The 27,148-nt window shown below is 52.6% G+C and overlaps 1 long non-coding RNA gene across 1 annotated transcript in view; it reads right to left on the minus strand.

The window, feature by feature from the left end:
* The window catches only part of LOC142907912 (uncharacterized), a 217,534-nt gene that overhangs the window by 117,276 nt on the left and 73,110 nt on the right, over positions 1 to 27,148 (minus strand). The gene's annotated exons all lie outside the window — the stretch shown is intronic.

Below are 27,148 nucleotides of genomic sequence, written 5' to 3' on the forward strand. Positions count from 1 at the left end.
GTGAGTGAGTGAGTGGGTGAGTGAGTGAGTGGGTGAGTGAGTGAGTGAGTGGGTGAGTGAGTGGGTGAGTGAGTGAGTGAGTGGGTGAGTGAGTGGGTGGGTGGTGAGTGGGTGGGTGAGTGAGTGGGTGAGTGAGTGGGTGGGTGAGTGAGTGAGTGGGTGGTGGTGAGTGAGTGGGTGGGTGAGTGAGTGGGTGAGTGAGTGAGTGGGTGAGTGAGTGGGTGGGTGGTGAGTGGGTGAGTGAGTGAGTGAGTGGGTGAGTGAGTGAGTGGGTGAGTGAGTGGGTGGGTGGTGAGTGGGTGAGTGAGTGAGTGAGTGGGTGAGTGAGTGGGTGGGTGGTGAGTGGGTGAGTGAGTGAGTGAGTAGGTGAGTGAGTGAGTGGGTGAGTGAGTGAGTGGGTGAGTGAGTGAGTGAGTGGGTGAGTGAGTGGGTGGGTGGTGAGTGAGTGGGTGAGTGGGTGAGTGGGTGGGTGAGTGGGTGAGTGGGTGGGTGAGTGGGTGGGTGAGTGAGTGAGTGGGTGAGTGAGTGAGTGGTGAGTGGGTGGGAGTGGTGAGTGAGTGAGTGAGGGGGTGAGTGAGTGGTGAGTAGGTGAGTGGGTAAGTGAGTGAGTGAGTAGGTGAGCGTGAGTGGGTGCGTGAGTGAGTGAGTGGGTGAGTGGTGAGTGGGTGGGTGGTGAGTGGTGAGTGGGTGGGTGATTGAGTGGGTGAGTGAGTGGTGAGTAGGTGAGTGGGTACGTGAGTGAGTGGGTGAGTGATTGAGTGAGTGGGTGAGTGAGTGGGTGAGTGGGTGGGTGAGTGAGTGGGTGGGTGGTGAGTGGGTGAGTGAGTGAGTGAGTAGGTGAGTGAGTGAGTGGGTGAGTGAGTGAGTGGGTGAGTGAGTGAGTGAGTGGGTGAGTGAGTGGGTGAGTGAGTGAGTGGGTGAGTGAGTGGGTGGGTGGTGAGTGGGTGGGTGAGTGAGTGGGTGAGTGAGTGGGTGGGTGAGTGAGTGAGTGGGTGGGTGGTGAGTGAGTGGGTGGGTGAGTGAGTGGGTGAGTGAGTGAGTGGGTGAGTGAGTGGGTGGGTGGTGAGTGGGTGAGTGAGTGAGTGAGTGGGTGAGTGAGTGAGTGGGTGAGTGAGTGGGTGGGTGGTGAGTGGGTGAGTGAGTGAGTGAGTGGGTGAGTGAGTGGGTGGATGGTGAGTGGGTGAGTGAGTGAGTGAGTAGGTGAGTGAGTGAGTGGGTGAGTGAGTGAGTGGGTGAGTGAGTGAGTGGGTGAGTGAGTGGGTGGGTGGTGAGTGAGTGGGTGAGTGGGTGAGTGTGTGGGTGAGTGGGTGAGTGGGTGGGTGAGTGGGTGGGTGAGTGAGTGAGTGGGTGAGTGAGTGAGTGGTGAGTGGGTGGGTGAGTGGTGAGTGAGTGAGTGAGGGGGTGAGTGAGTGGTGAGTAGGTGAGTGGGTAAGTGAGTGAGTGAGTAGGTGAGCGTGAGTGGGTGCGTGAGTGAGTGAGTGGGTGGGTGAGTGGTGAGTGGGTGGGTGGTGAGTGGTGAGTGGGTGGGTGAGTGAGTGGGTGAGTGAGTGGTGAGTAGGTGAGTGGGTAAGTGAGTGAGTGGGTGAGTGAGTGAGTGAGTGGGTGAGTGAGTGGGTGAGTGGGTGGGTGAGTGAGTGGGTGGGTGGTGAGTGGGTGAGTGAGTGAGTGAGTAGGTGAGTGAGTGAGTGAGTGGGTGAGTGAGTGAGTGGGTGAGTGAGTGAGTGAGTGAGTGGGTGAGTGAGTGGGTGAGTGAGTGAGTGAGTGGGTGAGTGAGTGGGTGGGTGGTGAGTGGGTGGGTGAGTGAGTGGGTGAGTGAGTGGGTGGGTGAGTGAGTGAGTGGGTGGGTGGTGAGTGAGTGGGTGGGTGAGTGAGTGGGTGAGTGAGTGAGTGAGTGGGTGAGTGAGTGGGTGGGTGGTGAGTGGGTGAGTGAGTGAGTGAGTGGGTGAGTGAGTGAGTGGGTGAGTGAGTGGGTGGGTGGTGAGTGGGTGAGTGAGTGAGTGAGTGGGTGAGTGAGTGGGTGGGTGGTGAGTGGGTGAGTGAGTGAGTGAGTAGGTGAGTGAGTGAGTGGGTGAGTGAGTGAGTGGGTGAGTGAGTGAGTGGGTGAGTGAGTGGGTGGGTGGTGAGTGGGTGAGTGAGTGAGTGAGTGGGTGAGTGAGTGGGTGGGTGGTGAGTGGGTGGGTGAGTGAGTGGGTGAGTGAGTGGGTGGGTGAGTGAGTGAGTGGTGGTGAGTGAGTGGGTGGGTGAGTGAGTGGGTGAGTGAGTGAGTGAGTGGGTGAGTGAGTGGGTGGGTGGTGAGTGGGTGAGTGAGTGAGTGAGTGGGTGAGTGAGTGAGTGGGTGAGTGAGTGAGTGGGTGAGTGAGTGAGTGAGTGGGTGAGTGAGTGGGTGGGTGGTGAGTGGGTGAGTGAGTGAGTGAGTGGGTGAGTGAGTGGGTGGGTGGTGAGTGGGTGGGTGAGTGAGTGGGTGAGTGAGTGGGTGGGTGAGTGAGTGAGTGGGTGGTGAGTGAGTGGGTGGGTGAGTGAGTGAGTGAGTGGGTGAGTGAGTGGGTGAGTGAGTGAGTGAGTGGGTGAGTGAGTGGGTGGGTGGTGAGTGGGTGAGTGAGTGAGTGAGTGGGTGAGTGAGTGGGTGGGTGGTGAGTGGGTGAGTGAGTGAGTGAGTGGGTGAGTGAGTGAGTGGGTGAGTGAGTGGGTGGGTGGTGAGTGGGTGAGTGAGTGAGTGAGTGGGTGAGTGAGTGGGTGGGTGGTGAGTGGGTGAGTGAGTGAGTGAGTAGGTGAGTGAGTGAGTGGGTGAGTGAGTGGGTGAGTGAGTGAGTGAGTGGGTGAGTGAGTGGGTGGGTGGTGAGTGAGTGGGTGAGTGGGTGAGTGGGTGGGTGAGTGGGTGAGTGGGTGGGTGAGTGGGTGGGTGAGTGAGTGAGTGGGTGAGTGAGTGAGTGGTGAGTGGGTGGGTGAGTGGTGAGTGAGTGAGTGAGGGGGGTGAGTGAGTGGTGAGTAGGTGAGTGGGTAAGTGAGTGAGTGAGTAGGTGAGCGTGAGTGGGTGCGTGAGTGAGTGAGTGGGTGGGTGAGTGGTGAGTGGGTGGGTGGTGAGTGGTGAGTGGGTGGGTGAGTGAGTGGGTGAGTGAGTGGTGAGTAGGTGAGTGGGTAAGTGAGTGAGTGGGTGAGTGAGTGAGTGAGTGGGTGAGTGAGTGGGTGAGTGGGTGGGTGAGTGAGTGGGTGGGTGGTGAGTGGGTGAGTGAGTGAGTGAGTAGGTGAGTGAGTGAGTGGGTGAGTGAGTGAGTGGGTGAGTGAGTGAGTGAGTGGGTGAGTGAGTGGGTGAGTGAGTGAGTGAGTGAGTGGGTGAGTGAGTGGGTGGGTGGTGAGTGGGTGGGTGAGTGAGTGGGTGAGTGAGTGGGTGGGTGAGTGAGTGAGTGGGTGGGTGGTGAGTGAGTGGGTGGGTGAGTGAGTGGGTGAGTGAGTGAGTGAGTGGGTGAGTGAGTGGGTGGGTGGTGAGTGGGTGAGTGAGTGAGTGAGTGGGTGAGTGAGTGAGTGGGTGAGTGAGTGGGTGGGTGGTGAGTGGGTGAGTGAGTGAGTGAGTGGGTGAGTGAGTGGGTGGGTGGTGAGTGGGTGAGTGAGTGAGTGAGTAGGTGAGTGAGTGAGTGGGTGAGTGAGTGAGTGGGTGAGTGAGTGAGTGAGTGAGTGGGTGAGTGAGTGGGTGGGTGGTGAGTGGGTGAGTGAGTGAGTGAGTGGGTGAGTGAGTGGCTGGGTGGTGAGTGGGTGGGTGAGTGAGTGGGTGAGTGAGTGGGTGGGTGAGTGAGTGAGTGGGTGGTGAGTGAGTGGGTGGGTGAGTGAGTGGGTGAGTGAGTGAGTGAGTGGGTGAGTGAGTGGGTGGGTGGTGAGTGGGTGAGTGAGTGAGTGAGTGGGTGAGTGAGTGAGTGGTGGTGAGTGAGTGAGTGGGTGAGTGAGTGAGTGAGTGGGTGAGTGAGTGAGTGGGTGGGTGGTGAGTGGGTGAGTGAGTGAGTGGTGGGTGAGTGAGTGGGTGGGTGGTGAGTGGGTGGGTGAGTGAGTGGGTGAGTGAGTGGGTGGGTGAGTGAGTGAGTGGGTGGTGAGTGAGTGGGTGGGTGAGTGAGTGAGTGAGTGGGTGAGTGAGTGGGTGAGTGAGTGAGTGAGTGGGTGAGTGAGTGGGTGGGTGGTGAGTGGGTGAGTGAGTGAGTGAGTAGGTGAGTGAGTGAGTGGGTGAGTGAGTGAGTGGGTGAGTGAGTGAGTGAGTGGGTGAGTGGTGGGGTGGGTGGTGAGTGGGTGAGTGAGTGAGTGAGTGGGTGAGTGAGTGGGTGGGTGGTGAGTGGGTGGGTGAATGAGTGGGTGAGTGAGTGGGTGGGTGAGTGAGTGAGTGGGTGGGTGTTGAGTGAGTGGGTGGGTGAGTGAGTGAGTGGGTGAGTGAGTGGGTGAGTGAGTGAGTGAGTGGGTGAGTGAGTGAGTGGGTGGTGAGTGGGTGGGTGGGTGACTGGTGAGTGGGTGGTGAGTGAGTGGGTGGGTGAGTGGGTGAGTGAATGAGTGAGTGGGTGAGTGGGTGAGTGGTGAGTGAGTGGGTGGGTGAGTGGGTGAGTGGTGAGTGGGTAAGTGAGTGAGTGGGTGGGTGAGTGGGTGAGTGGGTGGGTGAGTGGGTGGGTGAGTGAGTGAGTGGGTGAGTGAGTGAGTGGTGAGTGGGTGGGTGAGTGGTGAGTGAGTGAGTGAGGGGGTGAGTGAGTGGTGAGTAGGTGAGTGGGTAAGTGAGTGAGTGAGTAGGTGAGCGTGAGTGGGTGCGTGAGTGAGTGAGTGGGTGAGTGGTGAGTGGGTGGGTGGTGAGTGGTGAGTGGGTGGGTGATTGAGTGGGTGAGTGAGTGGTGAGTAGGTGAGTGGGTACGTGAGTGAGTGGGTGAGTGATTGAGTGAGTGGGTGAGTGAGTGGGTGAGTGGGTGGGTGAGTGAGTGGGTGGGTGGTGAGTGGGTGAGTGAGTGAGTGAGTAGGTGAGTGAGTGAGTGGGTGAGTGAGTGAGTGGGTGAGTGAGTGAGTGAGTGGGTGAGTGAGTGGGTGAGTGAGTGAGTGAGTGGGTGAGTGAGTGGGTGGGTGGTGAGTGGGTGGGTGAGTGAGTGGGTGAGTGAGTGGGTGGGTGAGTGAGTGAGTGGGTGGGTGGTGAGTGAGTGGGTGGGTGAGTGAGTGGGTGAGTGAGTGAGTGGGTGAGTGAGTGGGTGGGTGGTGAGTGGGTGAGTGAGTGAGTGAGTGGGTGAGTGAGTGAGTGGGTGAGTGAGTGGGTGGGTGGTGAGTGGGTGAGTGAGTGAGTGAGTGGGTGAGTGAGTGGGTGGATGGTGAGTGGGTGAGTGAGTGAGTGAGTAGGTGAGTGAGTGAGTGGGTGAGTGAGTGAGTGGGTGAGTGAGTGAGTGAGTGGGTGAGTGAGTGGGTGGGTGGTGAGTGAGTGGGTGAGTGGGTGAGTGGGTGGGTGAGTGGGTGAGTGGGTGGGTGAGTGGGTGGGTGAGTGAGTGAGTGGGTGAGTGAGTGAGTGGTGAGTGGGTGGGTGAGTGGTGAGTGAGTGAGTGAGGGGGTGAGTGAGTGGTGAGTAGGTGAGTGGGTAAGTGAGTGAGTGAGTAGGTGAGCGTGAGTGGGTGCGTGAGTGAGTGAGTGGGTGGGTGAGTGGTGAGTGGGTGGGTGGTGAGTGGTGAGTGGGTGGGTGAGTGAGTGGGTGAGTGAGTGGTGAGTAGGTGAGTGGGTAAGTGAGTGAGTGGGTGAGTGAGTGAGTGAGTGGGTGAGTGAGTGGGGTGAGTGGGTGGGTGAGTGAGTGGGTGGGTGGTGAGTGGGTGAGTGAGTGAGTGAGTAGGTGAGTGAGTGAGTGAGTGGGTGAGTGAGTGAGTGGGTGAGTGAGTGAGTGAGTGGGTGAGTGAGTGGGTGAGTGAGTGAGTGAGTGGGTGAGTGAGTGGGTGGGTGGTGAGTGGGTGGGTGAGTGAGTGGGTGAGTGAGTGGGTGGGTGAGTGAGTGAGTGGGTGGGTGGTGAGTGAGTGGGTGGGTGAGTGAGTGGGTGAGTGAGTGAGTGAGTGGGTGAGTGAGTGGGTGGGTGGTGAGTGGGTGAGTGAGTGAGTGAGTGGGTGAGTGAGTGAGTGGGTGAGTGAGTGGGTGGGTGGTGAGTGGGTGAGTGAGTGAGTGAGTGGGTGAGTGAGTGGGTGGGTGGTGAGTGGGTGAGTGAGTGAGTGAGTAGGTGAGTGAGTGAGTGGGTGAATGAGTGAGTGGGTGAGTGAGTGAGTGGGTGAGTGAGTGGGTGGGTGGTGAGTGGGTGAGTGAGTGAGTGAGTGGGTGAGTGAGTGGGGGTGGGGGTGAGTGGGTGGGTGAGTGAGTGGGTGAGTGAGTGGGTGGGTGAGTGAGTGAGTGGTGGTGAGTGAGTGGGTGGGTGAGTGAGTGGGTGAGTGAGTGAGTGAGTGGGTGAGTGAGTGAGTGGGTGGGTGGTGAGTGGGTGAGTGAGTGAGTGAGTGGGTGAGTGAGTGAGTGGGTGAGTGAGTGAGTGGGTGAGTGAGTGAGTGAGTGGGTGAGTGAGTGGGTGGGTGGTGAGTGGGTGAGTGAGTGAGTGAGTGGGTGAGTGAGTGGGTGGGTGGTGAGTGGGTGGGTGAGTGAGTGGGTGAGTGAGTGGGTGGGTGAGTGAGTGAGTGGGTGGTGAGTGAGTGGGTGGGTGAGTGAGTGAGTGAGTGGGTGAGTGAGTGGGTGAGTGAGTGAGTGAGTGGGTGAGTGAGTGGGTGGGTGGTGAGTGGGTGAGTGAGTGAGTGGGTGAGTGAGTGGGTGGGTGGTGAGTGGGTGAGTGAGTGAGTGAGTGGGTGAGTGAGTGAGTGGGTGAGTGAGTGGGTGGGTGGTGAGTGGGTGAGTGAGTGAGTGAGTGGGTGAGTGAGTGGGTGGGTGGTGAGTGGGTGAGTGAGTGAGTGAGTAGGTGAGTGAGTGAGTGGGTGAGTGAGTGGGTGAGTGAGTGAGTGAGTGGGTGAGTGAGTGGGTGGGTGGTGAGTGAGTGGGTGAGTGGGTGAGTGGGTGGGTGAGTGGGTGAGTGGGTGGGTGAGTGGGTGGGTGAGTGAGTGAGTGGGTGAGTGAGTGAGTGGTGAGTGGGTGGGTGAGTGGTGAGTGAGTGAGTGAGGGGTGAGTGAGTGGTGAGTAGGTGAGTGGGTAAGTGAGTGAGTGAGTAGGTGAGCGTGAGTGGGTGCGTGAGTGAGTGAGTGGGTGGGTGAGTGGTGAGTGGGTGGGTGGTGAGTGGTGAGTGGGTGGGTGAGTGAGTGGGTGAGTGAGTGGTGAGTAGGTGAGTGGGTAAGTGAGTGAGTGGGTGAGTGAGTGAGTGAGTGGGTGAGTGAGTGGGTGAGTGGGTGGGTGAGTGAGTGGGTGGGTGGTGAGTGGGTGAGTGAGTGAGTGAGTAGGTGAGTGAGTGAGTGGGTGAGTGAGTGAGTGGGTGAGTGAGTGAGTGAGTGGGTGAGTGAGTGGGTGAGTGAGTGAGTGAGTGGGTGAGTGAGTGGGTGGGTGGTGAGTGGGTGGGTGAGTGAGTGGGTGAGTGAGTGGGTGGGTGAGTGAGTGAGTGGGTGGGTGGTGAGTGAGTGGGTGGGTGAGTGAGTGGGTGAGTGAGTGAGTGAGTGGGTGAGTGAGTGGGTGGGTGGTGAGTGGGTGAGTGAGTGAGTGAGTGGGTGAGTGAGTGAGTGGGTGAGTGAGTGGGTGGGTGGTGAGTGGGTGAGTGAGTGAGTGAGTGGGTGAGTGAGTGGGTGGGTGGTGAGTGGGTGAGTGAGTGAGTGAGTAGGTGAGTGAGTGAGTGGGTGAGTGAGTGAGTGGGTGAGTGAGTGAGTGAGTGGGTGAGTGAGTGGGTGGGTGGTGAGTGGGTGAGTGAGTGAGTGAGTGGGTGAGTGAGTGGCTGGGTGGTGAGTGGGTGGGTGAGTGAGTGGGTGAGTGAGTGGGTGGGTGAGTGGAGTGAGTGGGTGGTGAGTGAGTGGGTGGGTGAGTGAGTGGGTGAGTGAGTGAGTGAGTGGGTGAGTGAGTGGGTGGGTGGTGAGTGGGTGAGTGAGTGAAGGTGAGTGAGTGAGTGGGTGAGTGAGTGAGTGGGTGAGTGAGTGAGTGAGTGAGTGGGTGAGTGAGTGGGTGGGTGGTGAGTGGGTGAGTGAGTGAGTGAGTGGGTGAGTGAGTGGGTGGGTGGTGAGGGGTGGGTGAGTGAGTGGGTGAGTGAGTGGGTGGGTGAGTGAGTGAGTGGGTGGTGAGTGAGTGGGTGGGTGAGTGAGTGAGTGAGTGGGTGAGTGAGTGGGTGAGTGAGTGAGTGAGTGGGTGAGTGAGTGGGTGGGTGGTGAGTGGGTGAGTGAGTGAGTGAGTAGGTGAGTGAGTGAGTGGGTGAGTGAGTGAGTGGGTGAGTGAGTGAGTGAGTGGGTGAGTGAGTGGGTGGGTGGTGAGTGGGTGAGTGAGTGAGTGAGTGGGTGAGTGAGTGGGTGGGTGGTGAGTGGGTGGGTGAATGAGTGGGTGAGTGAGTGGGTGGGTGAGTGAGTGAGTGGGTGGGTGTTGAGTGAGTGGGTGGGTGAGTGAGTGAGTGGGTGAGTGAGTGGGTGAGTGAGTGAGTGAGTGGGTGAGTGAGTGAGTGGGTGGTGAGTGGGTGGGTGGGTGACTGGTGAGTGGGTGGTGAGTGAGTGGGTGGGTGAGTGGGTGAGTGAATGAGTGAGTGGGTGAGTGGGTGAGTGGTGAGTGAGTGGGTGGGTGAGTGGGTGAGTGGTGAGTGGGTAAGTGAGTGAGTGGGTGAGTGGGTGGGTGAGTGGGTGAGTGAGTGAGTGAGTGGGTGGGTGAGAGAGTGAGTGAGTGGTGAGTGAGTGAGTGAGTGGGTGAGTGAGTGGGTGGGTGAGTGAGTGAGTGGGTGGGTGGTGAGTGGGTGGGTGAGTGGGTGGTGAGTGGTGAGTGGGTGGTGAGTGGGTGGTGAGTGGGTGGGTGAGGTGTGAGTGAGTGAGTGAGTTGGTGAGTGAGTGGGTGAGTGAGTGAGTGGGTGAGTGAGTGGGTGAGTGGGTGAGTGAGTGGGTGGGTGAGTGAGTGGGTGAGTGGGTGGGTGAGTGGGTGGGTGAGTGGGTGGGTGAGTGGGTGGGTGAGTGGTGAGTGAGTGAGTGAGTGGGTGAGTGAGTGGGTGAGTGAGTGAGTGGGTGAGTGAGTGGGTGAGTGGGTGGGTGGGTGGGTGGTGAGTGAGTGGGTGGTGAGTGGCTGGTGAGTGGGTGGTGAGTGGGTGGTGAGTGAGTGGGTGAGTGGGTGGGTGGTGAGTGGTGAGTGGGTGGTGAGTGGATGGTGAGTGGGTGGTGAGTGGGTGGTGAGTGGGTGGTGAGTGGGTGGGTGAGTGAGTGGGTGAGTGGGTGGTGAGTGAGTGGGTGGGTGGGTGGGTGAGTGGGTGAGTGAGTGAGTGAGTGGGTGAGTGAGTGGTGAGTGAGTGAGTGGGTGAGTGAGTGGGTGAGTGAGTGAGTGGGTGAGTGAGTGGGTGAGTGGGTGAGTGAGTGGGTGGGTGAGGGAGTGGGTGAGTGGGTGGGTGAGTGGGTGGGTGAGTGGGTGGGTGAGTGGGTGGGTGAGTGAGTGAGTGAGTGGGTGAGTGAGTGAGTGGTGAGTGGGTGGGTGAGTGGTGAGTGAGTGGGTGAGTGAGTGGGTGAGTGAGTGAGTGGGTGAGTGAGTGGGTGAGTGGGTGGGTGGGTGGGTGAGTGAGTGGGTGGTGAGTGGCTGGTGAGTGGGTGGTGAGTGGGTGGTGAGTGAGTGGGTGAGTGGGTGATTGGTGAGTGGTGAGTGGGTGGTGAGTGGCTGGTGAGTGGGTGGTGAGTGGTGAGTGGGTGGTGAGTGGGTGGTGAGTGGGTGGGTGAGTGAGTGGGTGAGTGGGTGGTGAGTGAGTGGGTGGGTGGGTGGGTGAGTGGGTGAGTGAGTGAGTGGGTGAGTGAGGTGGGTGAGTGAGTGGGGTGGTGAGTGGGTGGTGAGTGGGTGGTGAGGTGGGTGGGTGGGTGAGTGGGTGGGTGAGTGTGTGGGTGGTGAGTGGTGAGTGGGTGGTGAGTGGTGAGTGAGTGGGTGAGTGGGTGGGTGAATGGGTAAGTGGGTGGGTGAGTGAGTGAGTGAGTGGTGAGTGGGTGAGTGGTGAGTGGTGAGTGAGTGGGTGAGTTAGTGGGCGAGTGAATGGGTAAGTGGATGAATGTGAGTGAGTGAGGTGAGTGAGTGAGTGGGTGGGTGGGTGAGTGAGTGAGTGAGTGGGTGAGTGGGTGAGTGATTGAGTGAGTGGGTGAGTGAGTGAGTGGAAATGTGTGAGTGAGTGAGTGAGTGGGGAGTGGTGAGTGAGTGAGAGGGTGGGTGAGTGGGTGAGTGAGTGAGTGGGTGAGTAAGTGAGTGAGTGGGTGAGTGAGTGAGTGAGTGGGTGAGTGAGTAGTTAGTGGGTGAGTGGGTGAGTGAGTGGGTGAGTGAGTGGGTGAGTGAGTGAGTGGGTGAGTGAGTGGGTGAGTGAGTGGGTGAGTGAGTGGGTGAGTGAGTGAGTGAGTGGGTGAGTGAGTGAGTGGGTGAGTGAGTGAGTAGGTGAGTGAGTGAGTGAGTGGGTGAGTGAGTGAGTGAGTGGGTGAGTGGCTGAGTGAGTGGGTGAGTGAGTGAGTGGGTGAGTGAGTGGGTGAGTGAGTGAGTGGGTGAGTGAGTGAGTGAGTGAGTGAGTGAGTGAGTGGGTGAGTGAGTGAGTGAGTGGGTGAGTGAGTGAGTGGGTGAGTGGGTGAGTGAGTGGGTGAGTGAGTGGGTGAGTGAGTGGGTGAGTGAGTGGGTGAGTGAGTGAGTGAGTGGGTGAGTGAGTGAGTGGGTGAGTGAGTGAGTAGGTGAGTGAGTGAGTGGGTGAGTGAGTGAGTGGGTGGGTGGGTGAGTGGCTGAGTGAGTGGGTGAGTGAGTGAGTGGGTGAGTGAGTGGGTGAGTGAGTGAGTGAGTGGGTGAGTGAGTGGGTGAGTGAGTGAGTGAGTGGGTGAGTGAGTGAGTGAGTGGGTGAGTGAGTGGGTGCGTGAGTGAGTGGGTGAGTGGGTGAGTGAGTGAGTGAGTGTGTAAGTGAGTGAATGAGTGAGTGGGTGGGTGAGTGAGTGAGTGAGCGGGTGAGTGAGTGAGTGAGTGTGTGAGTGAGTGAGCAAGTGGGTGAGTGGGTGAGTGAGTGAGTGGGTGAGTGAGTGGGTGAGTGAGTGGGTGAGTGAGTGAGTGGGTGAGTGAGTGAGTGGTTGAGTGAGTGAGTAGGTGAGTGAGTGACTGAGTGGGTGAGTGAGTGAGTGAGTGGGTGAGTGGCTGAGTGAGTGGGTGAGTGAGTGGGTGAGTGAGTGAGTGGGTGGGTGGGTGGGTGAGTGAGTGAGTGGGTGGGTGGGTGGGTGAGTGGCTGAGCGAGTGGGTGAGTGAGTGAGTGGGTGAGTGAGTGGGTGAGTGAGTGAGTGAGTGGGTGAGTGAGTGGGTGAGTGAGTGAGTGAGTGGGTGAGTGAGTGAGTGGGTGAGTGAGTGGGTGAGTGAGTGAGTGGGTGAGTGGGTGAGGTGAGTGAGTGAGTGTGTGAGTGAGTGAATGAGTGAGTGGGTGGGTGAGTGAGTGAGTGAGTGGGTGAGTGAGTGAGTGTGTGAGTGAGTGAGTGAGTAAGTGGGTGAGTGGGTGAGTGAGTGAGTGAGTGGGTGAGTGAGTGGGTGAGTGAGTGAGTGAGTCGGTGAGTGAGTGAGTGGCTGAGTGGGTGAGTGAGTGAGTGAGTGGGTGAGTGACTGAGTGAGTGAGTGGGTGAGTGAGTGGGTGCGTGGGTGAGTGAGTGGGTGAGTGAGTGAGTGAGTGGGTGAGTGAGTGAGTGGGTGAGTGAGTGGGTGAGTGAGTGAGTGAGTCGGTGAGTGAGTGAGTGGCTGAGTGGGTGAGTGAGTGAGTGAGGGTGGGTGAGTGACTGAGTGAGTGAGTGGGTGAGTGGGTGAGTGAGTGGGTGAGTGAGTGGGTAAGTGAGTGAGTGAGTGGGTGAGTGAGTGAGTGGGTGAGTGAGTGGGTGAGTGAGTGGGTGAGTGAGTGAGTGGGTGAGTGAGTGAGTGAGTGGCTGAGTGAGTGAGTGGGTGAGTGGGTGAGTGAGTGGGTGAGTGAGTGAGTGGGTGAGTGAGTGAGTGGGTGAGTGAGTGGGTGAGTGAGTGGGTGAGTGAGTGAGTGAGTGGGTGAGTGAGTGAGTGAGTGGGTGACTCTGTGTGGGTGACTCTGAGTGAGTGACTCTGAGTGGGTGACTCTGTGTGGGTGACTCTGTGTGGGTGACTCACCTCGAGGCACCGATGATGGAACTGTTGAGTCCTCCGAAACAGCTGAGTGCCACTGCGACTGGGATCGTCCAACTCATCACGCCCAGGACCTGGTCTCCAAACGTCTAATTGGGGCCACAGAGACCCCTTTAGAGATTCATAGACACGCACAGAGACTCACAGAGACCCACAGAGACCCACAGAGACACACAGAGACACACAGAGACTCACAGAGACACACAGAAACCCACAGACTTTCATAGAGACCCACAGAGACCCACAGAGACCCACAGATCAATAGAGACCCACAGAGACCCACAGAGATTCATAGAGACCCACAGAGACAGAGACACTCAGAGACTCACAGAGACCCACAGAGACCCACAGAGACCCACAGAGCCCCACAGAGATTCATAGAGACCCACAGAGACACACACAGATCTATAGAGACCCACAGAGACTCACAGAGCGTCATAGAAACCAACAGAGACCCACAGAGACCCATAGAGATCCATAGAGACACACAGAGACCCACAGAGTCTCACAGAGACCCACAGAGACCCACAGAGACCCACAGAGTCTCACAGAGACTCACAGAGACCCACAGAGACCCACAGAGACCCACAGAGTCTCACAGAGACTCACAGAGACACACAGAGACCCACAGAGACCCACAGAGACCCACAGAGTCTCACAGAGACCCACAGAGACCCACAGAGACCCACAGAGACTCACAGAGACTCACAGAGACACACAGAGACCCACAGAGACCCACAGAGACCCACAGAGTCTCACAGAGACCCACAGAGACCCACAGAGACCCACAGAGACCCACAGAGACCCACAGAGACCCACAGAGACTCACAGAGACTCACAGAGACACACAGAGACACAGAGAGACTCACAGAGACACACAGAGACACAGAGAGACTCACAGAGACCCACAGAGACCCACAGAGACACACAGAGACCCACAGAGACCAACACAGAGACACATAGAGACTCACAGAGTAGTAAGCGGTGTTGGTCAGCAGGTATAGAGACACGTAGGGTCTCCTTTTAGGGTGTCTATGGGTCTCCATGTATCTCCATGACCCTACAGGACCCTACAGGACCCTATAGGACCCCACAGGAATCTTCAGGACTCACCACGGCCAGCGCCTGTCTCTGTAGGATCTAAACGCTGTCCAGCGCTGAGAAATAAGCGGTGTTGGTCAGCAAGTATAGAGGCACGTAGGGTCTCCTTGTAGGGTGTCTATGGGTCTCCATGACCCTACAGGACCCTATAGGACCCTACAGGACCCCACACGATCCCACAGGACCCTATAGGACCCCACAGGAATCTTCAGGACTCACCACAGCCAGCGCCTGTCTCTGTAGGATCTAAACGCTGTCCAGCGCTGAGAAATAAGCGGTGTTGGTCTGCAAGTATAGAGGCACGTAGGGTCTCCTTGTAGGGTGTCTATGCGTCTCTATGTATCTCCATGACCCTACAGGACCCTACAGGACCCTACAGCGCCCCACAGGAACCCTACAGGACCCTATAGGACCCCACAGGACCCTACAGGACTCACTACGGCCAGCGCCTGTCTCTGTAGGATCTAAACGCTGTCCAGCGCTGCGTTAAAGAGCGTTGTTGGTCAGCAGGTATAGAGACACGTAGGGTCTCCTTGTAGGGTGTCTATGGGTCTCCATGTATCTCCATGACCCTACAGGACCCTACAGGACCCTACAGGACCATACAGGACTCACCACGGCCAGCGCGTTGCTTTGTAGGATCGAAACGCTGTCCAGCGCTGCGAAATAAGCGGTGTTGGTCAGCAGGTAGAGGGCAGTCACCAGCGGCATGGAGATCATGATAGCCAGAGGGAGGTTCCTGATGGGAGATGGGAGGTGGTGGTGATGGTGGTGGTGATGGTGGTGGTGGTGATGGTGGTGGTGATGGTGGTGGTGGTGGTGGTGGTGGTGATGGTGGTGGTAGAGGTGGTGGTGGTGGTGGTGGTGGTAGAGGTGGTGGTGGTGGTGGTGATGGTGGTGGTGGTGATGGTGGTGGAGGTGGTGGTGGTGGTGATGGTGGTGATGGTGGTGATGGTGATGGTGGTGATGATGGTGGTGGTGGTGATGATGGTGATGATGATTGTGATGATGGTGACGATGGTGATGATGGTGATAGTGCTGATGGTGGTGATGATGGTGATGGTGGTGATGGTGGTGATGGTGGTGATGATGATGATGGTGGTGATGGTGATGGTGGTGATGGTGATGATGATGGTGGTGATGATGATGATGATACTACTACTGACGATGATGATGATACTACTACTGATGATGATACTACTGATGGTGATGATACTACTACTGATGATGATGATACTACTACTGATGATGATGATACTACTGATGATGATGCTGATGATACTACTACTGATGATGATACTACTGGCGATGATGATACTACTGATGATGATACTTCTGATGATGATGTTGTTGATGTTGATAATGATGTTGATGTTGATGATGTTGATGATGTTGATGATGATGTTGATGTTGATGATCATGTTGATGATGTTGATGATGTTGTTGATGATGATGTTGATGATGATGTTGATGATGTTGATGTTGATAATGATGTTGATGTTGATGATCATGTTGATGATGTTGATGATGTTGTTGATGATGATGTTGATGATGATGTTGATGATGTTGATGTTGATTATGATGATGATGTTGATGATGATGTTGATGTTGATGATGTTGATGATGATGATGTTGATGATGATGTTGATGATGTTGATGATGTTGATGATGTTGTGGGGTGATGGGAGGTGATGGGAAGTGATGGTGGTGATGGTGGTGATGGTGATGTTGGTGATGATGGTGCTACTGATGATACTGCTACTGATGATGATGATGAAACTACTACTGATGATGATGTTGATGATGTTGTTGATGATGATGATGTTGATGATGTTGATGATGATGATGTTGATGATGATGTTGGTGATGTTGATGTTGATGATGTTTATGTTGATGCTGATGATGATGTTGATGACGATAATGAGGTAGATGATGACGTTGATGATGTTGATGTTGATGATGATGTTGATGATGATGATGTTGATGATGATGATGATGTTGATGATGATGATGATGATGTTGATGATGATGATGTTGATGATGATGATGATGAAACTACTAATGATGATGATGATGTTCATGTTGATGATGATGTTGATGATGATTATGATGATGTTGATGAAGTTGATGATGATGCTGATGATGATGTTGATGTTGATGATGTTGATGATGATGATGATGTTCATGATGATGATGATGCTGATGATGATGTTGTTGATGATGATGTAGATGATGATGATGATGATGATGTTGATGATGATGATGATGTTGTTGATGATGATGATGTTGATGATGATGTTGATGATTATGATGATGATGTAGATGATGATGTTGATTGTGTTGTTGATGATGATGATGATTTTGATGATGATGTTGATGATGTTGTTGATGATGATGATGATGTTGATGATGTTGATGATGATGATGATGTTGATGATGATGTTGGTGATGTTGATGTTGATGATGTTTATGTTGATGCTGATGATGATGTTGATGACGATAATGAGGTAGATGATGACGTTGATGATGTTGATGTTGATGATGATGTTGATGATGATGATGTTGATGATGATGATGTTGATGATGATGATGAAACTACTAATGATGATGATGATGTTCATGATGATGATGATGTTGTTGATGATGATGATGTTGATGATGATGATGTTGATGATGATTATGATGATGTTGATGAAGTTGATGATGATGCTGTTGGTGATGATGATGTTGATGATGATGATGATGTTGTTGATGATGATGTTGATGATGATGTTGATGATTATGATGATGATGATGTAGATGATGATGTTGATTGTGTTGATGATGATGTTGATGATATTGATGATAATGATGTTGATGATGATGTTGTTGATGATGATGGTGATGTTGATGATGATGTTGGTGATGTTGATGATGATGTTGATGATGTTAATGTTGATGATGATGTAGATGATGATGATGATGATGTTGATGATGATGATGTTGTTGATGATGATGTTGATGATGATGTTGATGATTATGATGATGATGTAGATGATGATGTTGATTGTCTTGATGATGATTATGATGATGATGTTGATGATGTTGATGATGTTGATGATTATGATGTTGATGATGATGATGATGTAATCACCTCTCCGGGTTCTTGATCTCCTCTGTGATGTAGTTGAGGCTGTCCCAACCTGCGTACGAGTAGAGGGCTGAGTAGAGGGCGAGCGACATGGAGGCAGCATCAACAGCAGAGCCCTCGAAGGCGCCATCAAAGTTCTCCGTGTGGCCTAACAACATCATCAGTATCATCATCATCAACAGCAGAGCCCTCGAAGGCTCCATCAAAGTTCTCCGTGTGACCTAACAACATCATCAGTATCATCATCATCAACAGCAGAGCCCTCGAAGGCTCCATCAAAGTTCTCCGTGTGACCTAACAACATCATCAGCATCATCAGTATCATCATCATCAACAGCAGAGCCCTCGAAGGCTCCATCAAAGTTCTCCGTGTGGCCTAACAACATCACCAGCATCATCAGTATCATCATCATCAACAGCAGAGCCCTCGAAGGCTCCATCAAAGTTCTCCGTGTGACCTAACAACATCATCAGCATCATCAGTATCATCATCATCAACATCATCATCATCATCATCAACAGCAGAGCCCTCGAAGGCTCCATCAAAGTTCTCCGTGTGGCCTAACAACATCATCAGCATCATCAGTATCATCATCATCAACATCATCAACATCATCAGCATCATCAACATCACCATCATCATCATCAACAGCAGAGCCCTCGAAGGCGCCATCAAAGTTCTCCGTGTGACCTAACAACATCATCAGCATCATCAGTATCATTATCATCAACAGCAGAGCCCTCGAAGGCGCCATCAAAGTTCTCCGTGTGACCTAACAACATCAACATCATCATCAGTATCATCATCATCATCATCAACATCATCATCAACAGCAGAGCCCTCGAAGGCGCCATCAAAGTTCTCCGTGTGGCCTAACAACATCAACATCATCATCAGTATCATCATCATCATCATCAACATCATCATCAACAGCAGAGCCCTCGAAGGCTCCATCAAAGTTCTCCGTGTGGCCTAACAACATCATCAGCATCATCAGTATCATCATCAACAACATCACCATCATCATCAACAGCAGAGCCCTCGAAGGCTCCATCAAAGTTCTCCGTGTGACCTAACAACATCATCAGCATCATCAGTATCATCATCAACAACATCACCATCATCATCAACAGCAGAGCCCTCGAAGGCTCCATCAAAGTTCTCCGTGTGACCTAACAACATCATCAGCATCATCAGTATCATCATCAACAACATCATCAGCATCATCATCATCAACAGCAGAGCCCTCGAAGGCTCCATCAAAGTTCTCCGTGTGACCTAACAACATCATCAGCATCATCAGTATCATCATCATCAACATCAGCATCATCATCAACAGCAGAGCCCTCGAAGGCTCCATCAAAGTTCTCCGTGTGGCCTAACAACATCATCAGCATCATCATCATCATCAGCATCAACAGCAGAGCCCTCGAAGGCGCCATCAAAGTTCTCCGTGTGACCTAACAACATCATCAGCATCATCAGTATCATCATCATCAACAGCAGAGCCCTCGAAGGCTCCATCAAAGTTCTCCGTGTGACCTAACAACATCATCAGCATCATCAGTATCATCATCATCAACAGCAGAGCCCTCGAAGGCTCCATCAAAGTTCTCCGTGTGACCTAACAACATCATCAGCATCATCAGTATCGTCATCATCAACAGCAGAGCCCTCGAAGGCTCCATCAAAGTTCTCCGTGTGACCTAACAACATCATCAGCATCATCAGTATCATCATCATCATCATCAACATCATCATCAACAGCAGAGCCCTCGAAGGCTCCATCAAAGTTCTCCGTGTGGCCTAACAACATCATCATCATCATCAGTATCATCAACATCATCATCAGTATCATCATCATCATCAACAGCAGAGCCCTCGAAGGCGCCATCAAAGTTCTCCGTGTGGCCTAACAACATCAACATCATCAACATCATCATCATCAACAACATCATCAACATCAGCATCATCATCAACAGCAGAGCCCTCGAAGGCTCCATCAAAGTTCTCCGTGTGGCCTAACATCATCATCATCATGAACATCAACATCATCAACATCATCATCATCAACAGCAGAGCCCTCGAAGGCTCCATCAAAGTTCTCCGTGTGGCCTAACATCATCATCATCATCAGCATCATCATCATCATCAGCATCATCAACATCACCAACATCATCATCAACAGCAGAGCCCTCGAAGGCTCCATCAAAGTTCTCCGTGTGACCTAACAACATCATCATCATCATCAGTATCATCATCATCAACATCATCATCATCAGCATCAACAGCAGAACCCTCGAAGGCTCCATCAAAGTTCTCCGTGTGACCTAACAACATCATCATCATCATCAGTATCATCATCATCAACATCATCATCATCAGCATCAACAGCAGAGCCCTCGAAGGCTCCATCAAAGTTCTCCGTGTGGCCTAACAACATCATCATCATCATCAGTATCATCATCATCAACATCATCATCATCAGCATCAACAGCAGAGCCCTCGAAGGCTCCATCAAAGTTCTCCGTGTGGCCTAACATCATCATCATCAGCATCATCATGAACATCATCATCATCATCAGCATCAACAGCAGAGCCCTCGAAGGCTCCATCAAAGTTCTCCGTGTGGCCTAACATCATCATCATCATCAGCATCATCATCAGCATCATCAACATCACCATCATCATCATCAACAGCAGAGCCCTCGAAGGCTCCATCAAAGTTCTCCGTGTGGCCTAACAACATCATCATCATCATCAACATCATCAACATCATCATCATCATCATCAGCATCAACAGCAGAGCCCTCGAAGGCTCCATCAAAGTTCTCCGTGTGGCCTAACATCATCATCATCAGCAGCAGCATCATCATCATCAACATCATCAACATCATCATCATCAACATCATCAACATCATCATCATCAACAGCAGAGCCCTCGAAGGCTCCATCAAAGTTCTTCGTGTGGCCTAACAACATCATCATCATCAGTATCATCATCATCAACATCATCATCATCAGCATCAACAGCAGAGCCCTCGAAGGCTCCATCAAAGTTCTCCGTGTGGCCTAACAACATCATCATCAACATCATCATCAACATCATCATCATCAACAGCAGAGCCCTCGAAGGCTCCATCAAAGTTCTCCGTGGGACCTAACAACATCATCAGCATCATCAACATCATCAACATCATCATCAGCATCAACAGCAGAGCCCTCGAAGGCGCCATCAAAGTTCTCCGTGTGGCCTAACATCATCATCATCAGTATCATCATCATCATCATCAACATCTTCTACATCATTTTCATCATCATCTTCAACATCATCAACATCATCATCAGCATCATCATTATCATCATCATCATCAACAACATCGTCATCATCAGCATCATCATCATCATCAACATCATCAACATCATCATCATCAACATCATCATCAACATCATCATCATTAACATCATCATTATCATCAACATCATCATCAACATCATCAACATCATCATCATCATCATCAACATCATCATCATTATCATCATCAACATCATCAACATCATCATCAGCATCATCATGAACATCATCATTATCAACATCATTAACATCATCATCAGCATCAGCATCATCAACAACATCATCAGCATCATCATCATCAACATCATCATCAACATCATTATCAACATCATCAACATCATCATCATCATCAGCATCTTCAACATCATCAACATCAGCATCATCATGAACATCATCATCAACATCATGAACATCATGAACATCATCATCATTATCATCATCATCATCAACATCATCATCAACATCATCATTATCAACATCATCATCAATATCATCATCAGCATCATCATCATCAATATCATCAGCAACATCATCATCAACAACATCATTATCAACATCATCAACATCATCAATATCATCAACATCATCATTATCAACATCATCAATATCATCATTATCATCATCAACATCACCACCACCACCGCCACCACCACTACCACCACCACCGCCACCACCACCACCATCACCACCACCACCACCTCCACCACCACCATCACCACCACCACCATCACCACCACCATCACCACCATCACCACCACCACCACCGCCACCACCACCATCACCATCATCACCACCACCACCACCACCACCATCACCACCACCACCACCACCATCACCATCACCACCACCACCACCTCCACCACCACCATCACCACCACCACCTCCACCACCATCACCACCGCCACCACCTCCACCACCATCACCACCACCTCCACCTCCACCACCATCACCACCGCCACCACCTCCACCACCACCATCACCACCACCACCATCACCATCACCTCCACCACCACCACCATCACCACCATCACCACCGCCACCACCTCCACCACCATCACCACCACCACCACCTCCACCACCACCACCTGCATCACCACCACCTCCACCACCACCACCATCACCACCACCACCACCATCACCACCATCACCATCACCACCGCCACCACCACCACCACCACCACCACCACCTCCACCACCACCACCACCGCCACCACCACCATCACCACCACCACCACCACCTCACCCTGTAGCAGGTGAAGTAAACCAGCACCGATGATGACTGCGAGTGCCAGGAGCTTGGCGTAGACCATGAGGTCCTGGACTCGCGTGCCCCAGCGCACGTAGCCACAGTTCACAAAGGTCGCCAGACCTTGGACAAACAGCGACAACAACCTCCGTCAAGTACTGTGGGGGTGTCTCTGTGTGTCTCTGTGGGTCTCTGTGGGTCTCTGTGTGTCTCTGTGGGTGTTTGTGTGTCTCTGTGTGTCTCTATGGGTCTATGTGAGTCTTTGTGAGTCTATGTGAGTCTCTGTGAGTCTCTGTGTGTCTCTGTGAGTCTCTGTGGGTCTCTGTGAGTCTCTGTGGGTGTTTGTGTGTCTCTGTGTGTCTCTGTGTGTTTCTGTGGATCTCTGTGTGTCTCGGAGTGTCTATGTGAGTCTCTGTGTGTCTCTGTGGGTCTCTGTGGGTCTCTGTGAGTCTCTGTGGGTGTCTCTGTGGGTCTCTGTGAGTCTCTGTGGGTGTCTCTGTGGGTCTCTGTGAGTCTCTGTGAGTCTCTGTGGGTGTCTCTGTGGGTCTCTGTGAGTCTCTGTGGGTGTCTGTGAGTCTCTGTGAGTGTCTGTGAGTCTCTGTGGGTCTCTGTGTGTCTCTGTGAGTCTCTGTGTGTCTCTGTGGGTCTCTGTGTTTCTCTGTGGGTCTCTGTGGGTCTCTGTGAGTCTCTCTAATTCTCTGTGGGTCTCTGTGTGTATCATTGAGTCTCCGTGTGTCTCTGTGGGTCTCTGTGGGTCTCTGTGGGTCTCTGTGAATCTCTGTGGGTCTCTGTGAGTCTCTGTGGGTCTCTGTGTGTATCATTGAGTCTCCGTGTGTCTCTGTGGGTCTCTGTGGGTCTCTGTGGGTCTCTGTGAATCTCTGTGGGTCTCTGTGAGTCTCTGTGGGTCTCTGTGAGTCTCTGTGGGTCTCTATGGGTCTCTGTGAGTCGCTGTGTGTCTCTGTGAGTCTTTGTGAGTCTCTGTGTGTCTCTGTGTGTCTTTGTGAGTCTCTGTGAGTCTCTGTGTGTCTCTGAGAGTCTCTGTGTGTCTCTGTGTGTCTCTGTGAGTCTCTGTGAGTATCTGTGTGTCTCGGAGTGTCTCTGTGGGTCTCTGTGGGTCTCTGTGGGTGGCTGTGGGTCTCTGTGGGTCTCTGTGTGTCTCTGTGGGTCTCTGTGTTTCTCTGTGAGTCTCTGTGGATCTCTGTGAGTCTCTGTGGGTCTCTGTGGGTGTCTCTGTGGGTCTCTGTGTGTCTCTGTGTGTCTCTGTGGGTCTCTGTGTGTCTCTGTGTGTCTCTGTGGGTCTCTGTGAGTCTCTGTGGGTCTCTGTGAGTCTCTGTGGGTCTCTGTGGGTGTCTCTGTGAGTCTCTGTGGGTCTCTGTGTGTCTCTGTGTGTCTCTGTGGGTCTCTGTGAGTCTCTGTGTGTCTCTGTGTTTCTCTGTGAGTCTCTGTGAGTCTCTGTGAGTCTCTGTGGGTCTCTGTGGGTGTCTCTGTGAGTCTCTGTGGGTCTCTGTGTGTCTCTGTGTGTCTCTGTGGGTCTCTGTGAGTCTCTGTGGGTCTCTGTGGGTCTCTGTGAGTCTCTGTGAGTCTCTGTGAGTCTCTGTGAGTCTCTGTGTGTCTCTATGGGTCTCTGTGGGTCTCGGAGTGTCTCTGTGGGTCTCTGTGAATCTCTGTGGGTCTCTGTGAGTCTCTGTGTGTCTCTGTGAGTCTATGTGTGTCTCTGTGTGTCTCTGTGAATCTCTGTGAGTATCTGTGTGTCTCGGAGTGTCTCTGTGGGTCTCTGTGGGTCTCTGTGTTTCTCTGTGGGTCTCTGTGAGTCTCTGTGTGTCTCTGTGTGTCTCTGTGGGTCTCTGTGGGTCTCTGTGAGTCTCTGTGAGTCTCTGTGTTTCTCTGTGAGTCTCTGTGGGACTCTGTGTTTCTCTGTGGGTCTCTGTGGGTCTCGGAGTGTCTCTGTGGGTCTCTTTGAATCTCTGTGTGTCTCTGTGAGTCTCTGTGGGTCTCTGTGAGTCTCTGTGAGTCTCGGAGTGTCTCTGTGGGTCTCTGTGGGTCTCTGTGGGTCTCTGTGGGTCTCTGTGTGTCTCTGTGGGTCTCCGTGAGTCTCTGTGAGTCTCTGTGAGTCTCTGTGTGTCTATGTGAGTCTCTGTGTGTCTCTGTGGGTCTCCGTGAGTCTCCGTGAGTCTCTGTGAGTCTCTGTGAGTCTCTGTGTGTCTCTATGGGTCTCTGTGGGTCTCGGAGTGTCTCTGTGGGTCTCTGTGAATCTCTGTGGGTCTCTGTGAGTCTCTGTGTGTCTCTGTGAGTCTATGTGTGTCTCTGTGTGTCTCTGTGAATCTCTGTGAGTATCTGTGTGTCTCGGAGTGTCTCTGTGGGTCTCTGTGGGTCTCTGTGTGTCTCTGTGGGTCTCTGTGAGTCTCTGTGTGTCTCTGTGTGTCTCTGTGAGTCTCTGTGGGTCTCTGTGGGTCTCTGTGAGTCTCTGTGAGTCTCTGTGTTTCTCTGTGAGTCTCTGTGGGACTCTGTGTTTCTCTGTGGGTCTCTGTGGGTCTCGGAGTGTCTCTGTGGGTCTCTTTGAATCTCTGTGGGTCTCTGTGAGTCGCTGTGTGTCTCTGTGAGTCTCTGTGAGTATCTGTGTGTCTCGGAGTGTCTCTGTGGGTCTCTGTGTGTCTCTGTGTGTCTCTGTGGGTCTCTGTGGGTGTCTGTGCGTCTCTGTGGGTCTCTGTGTGTCTCTTTGGGTCTCTGTGAGTCTCTGTGTGTCTCTTGTGAGTCTCTTTGAGTCTCTGTGAGTCTCTGTGGGTCTCTGTGGGTCTCTGTGAGTCTCTGTGGGTCTCTGTGAGTCTCTGTGGGTCTCTGTGGGTGTCTGTGGCTCTATGTGGGTCTCTGTGGGTGTCTGTGGGTCTCTGTGGGTGTCTCTGTGGGTCTCTGTGGGTGTCTGTGTGTCTCTGTGTGTCTCGGAGTGTCTCTGTGAGTCTATGTGGGTCTCTGTGTGTCTCTGTGTGTCTCTGTGAGTCTCTGTGTGTCTCTGTTAGTATCTGTGAGTCTCTGTGGGTCTCTGTGGGTCTCTGTGTGTCTCTGTGGGTCTCTGTGTGTCTCTGTGGGTCTCCGTGAGTCTCTGTGAGTCTCTGTGAGTCTCTGTGTGTCTATGTGAGTCTCTGTGTGTCTCTGTGGGTCTCCGTGAGTCTCTGTGAGTCTCTGTGAGTCTCTGTGGGTCTCTGTGTGTCTCTGTGAGTCTCTGTGGGTCTCTGTGTGTCTCTGTGAGTCTCTGTGGGTCTCTGTGAGTCTCTGTGAGTCTCTGTGGGTCTCTGTGAGTCTCTGTGAGTCTCTGTGGGTCTCTGTGGGTCTCTGTGTGTCTCTGTAGGTCTCTGTGTGTCTCTGTGGGTCTCTGTGAGTCTCGGTGAGTCTCTGTGGGTCTCTGTGGGTCTCTGTGGGTGTCGGTGCGTCTCTGTGGGTCTCGGAGTGTCTCTGTGGGTCTCTGTGAATCTCTGTGGGTCTCTGTGAGTCTCTGTGTGTCTCTGTGAGTCTATGTGTGTCTCTGTGTGTCTCTGTGAATCTCTGTGAGTATCTGTGTGTCTCGGAGTGTCTCTGTGGGTCTCTGTGGGTCTCTGTGTGTCTCTGTGGGTCTCTGTGGGTCTCTGTGGGTGTCTGTGCGTCTCTGTGGGTCTCTGTGTGTCTCTGTGGGTCTCTGTGTGTCTCTTTGAGTCTCTGTGAGTCTCTGTGGGTCTCTGTGGGTCTCTGTGAGTCTCTGTGGGTCTCTGTGAGTCTCTGTGTGTCTCTTTGAGTCTCTGTGGGTCCCTGTGAGTCTCTGTGAGTCTCTGTGTGTCTCTTTGAGTCTCTGTGAGTCTCTGTGGGTCTCTGTGAGTCTCTGTGAGTCTCTGTGAGTGTCTCTGTGTGTCTCTGTGGGTGTCTGTTGCTCTATGTGGGTCGCTGTGAGTGTCTCTGTGGGTCTCTGTGGGTCTCTGTGAGTCTCTGTGAGTCTCTGTGTTTCTCTGTGAGTCTCTGTGGGACTCTGTGGGTGTCTGTGTGTCTCTGTGTGTCTCGGAGTGTCTCTGTGAGTCTATGTGGGTCTCTGTGTGTCTCTGTGTGTCTTTGTGAGTCTCTGTGGGTCTGTGTGAGTCTCTGTGAGTCTCTGTGGGTCTCTGTGAATCTCTGTGTTTCTCTGTGTGTCTCTGTGAGTCTCTGTGGGTCTCTGTGTGTCTCTGTGAGTCTCTGTGTGTCTCTGTGTGTCTCTGTTAGTATCTGTGAGTCTCTGTGGGTCTCTGTGTGTCTCTGTGGGTCTCTGTGGGTCTCTGTGTGTCTCTGTGAGTCTCTGTGGGTCTCTGTGAGTCTCTGTGAGTCTCTGTGGGTCTCTGTGTGTCACTGTGAGTCTCCGTCGGTCTCTGTGTGTCTCTGTGAGTCTCTGTGGGTCTCTGTGAGTCTCTGTGAGTCTCTGTGGGTCTCTGTGTGTCTCTGTGAGTCTCTGTGAGTCTCTGTGTGTCTCTGTGGGTCTCTATGGGTCTCTGTGTGTTTCGAGTGTCTCTGTGTGTCTCTGTGAGTCTCTGTGTGTCTCTGTAACTCTCTGTGTGTCTGTCTAGGAGTATCTAGGCGTCTCTAGGGATCTCTAGGTGTCGCTAGGAGTGTGTAGGAGTGTCTAGGAGTCTCTAGGAATCTATAGGAATCTTTCGGAATCTCTCGGAGTCTCTAGGAGTGTCTAGGAATCTCTAGGATTGTCTAGGAATGTCTAGTTGTCTCTAGGAGTGTCTAGTTGTCTCTAGGAAGCTCTTGGAGTCTCTAGGAGTGTCTAGGAATCTCTAGGGGTCTCTAGGAGTCTCTAGGCGTATCCTGGAGTGTCTGGGAGTCTATAGCAGTGTCTAGGAGTGTCTAGGAATGTCTAGGAGTGTCTTGGTATCTCTAGGATTCTCTAGGAATGTCTAGGAGTGTTTAGGAATCTCTAGGAGTCTCTTGGAGTGGCTAGGCGTCTCTAGGATTCTATAGGAGTGTCTAGCAATCTCTAGGAGTGTCTAGGAATCTCTAGGATTGTCTAGGAGTTTCTAGGACTGTGTAGGAGTGTCTAGGAATCTCTAGGAGTCTATCGGAGTGTCTATTTGTCTCCAGACGTATCTACGAGTGTCTAGGATTCTCTAGGAGTGTCTAGGAGTCTGTAGGAGTCTCTAGGAATCTCTAGGCTTGTCTAGGATTGTCTAGGAATATCTAGGCGTGTCTAGGAGTCTCTAGGCGTCTCTAGTTGTCTCTAGGAGTGTATAGGAGTTTCTAGTAATCTATAGGCGTGTCTAGGATTGTCTAGGAATCTCTAGGAATGTCTAATTGTCTCTAGGAGTGTCTAGGAGTCTCTAGGAGTGTCTAAGAGTCTCTAGGGGTGTCTAGGAATCTTTGGGAGTGTCTATGAGTGTCTATGAGTGTCTAGGAATCTCTAGAAATCTCTAGGAGTGTCTTGTAGTGTCTAAGAGTGTCTAGGAGTGCCTAGGAATCTCTAGGAATCTCTAGGAGTGTCTATGAGTCTCTAGGAGTGTCTAGGCATCTCTAGGAGTCTCTCAGAATCTCTAGGAATATCTCGGAGTCTCTAGGAGTGTCTAGGAGTACCTAGTTGTCTCTAGCCGTGTCGAAGAGTGTCTAGGCGTGTCTATGAGTCTCTAGGAGTTTGTAGGAGTGTCTAGAAATCTCTAGCAGTGTCTCGTAGTCTCTTGGAGTGTCTAGGAATCTCTAGAAGTTTATATGAGTCTCTAGGAGTGTCTACGAATCTCTCGGAGTCTCTAGGAGTATCTAGGAGTGTCTAGGAACGTCTAGGAGTGTCTATGAGTGTCTAGGAGTCTCTAGGAATCTCGAGAAGTCTCTATGAGTGTCTAGAAATCTCTAGGAGTGTCTAGGAGTGGCTAGGAGTCTCTAGGAGTCTCTAGGAGTCTCTAGTTGTCTCTAGGAGTGTCTAGGCGTGTCAAGGACTCTCTAGGAATCTCTAGGAATGTCTAGTTGCCTTTAGGAGTGTCTAATAGTCTCTAGGTATATCTAGTAGTGTGTTGGAGTCTCTGAGATTCTCTAGGAGTGTCTAGGAGTGTCTATTGGTCTCTAGTTGTCTCTAAGACTGTCTAGTCGTGTGTATGG

The sequence above is a fragment of the Petromyzon marinus genome, chromosome 85 (assembly GCF_048934315.1).
Source record: "Petromyzon marinus isolate PM22_M1 ecotype Great Lakes invasive population chromosome 85, UKy_Petmar_22M1.pri1.0, whole genome shotgun sequence".
Classification (NCBI taxonomy): domain Eukaryota; kingdom Metazoa; phylum Chordata; class Hyperoartia; order Petromyzontiformes; family Petromyzontidae; genus Petromyzon; species Petromyzon marinus.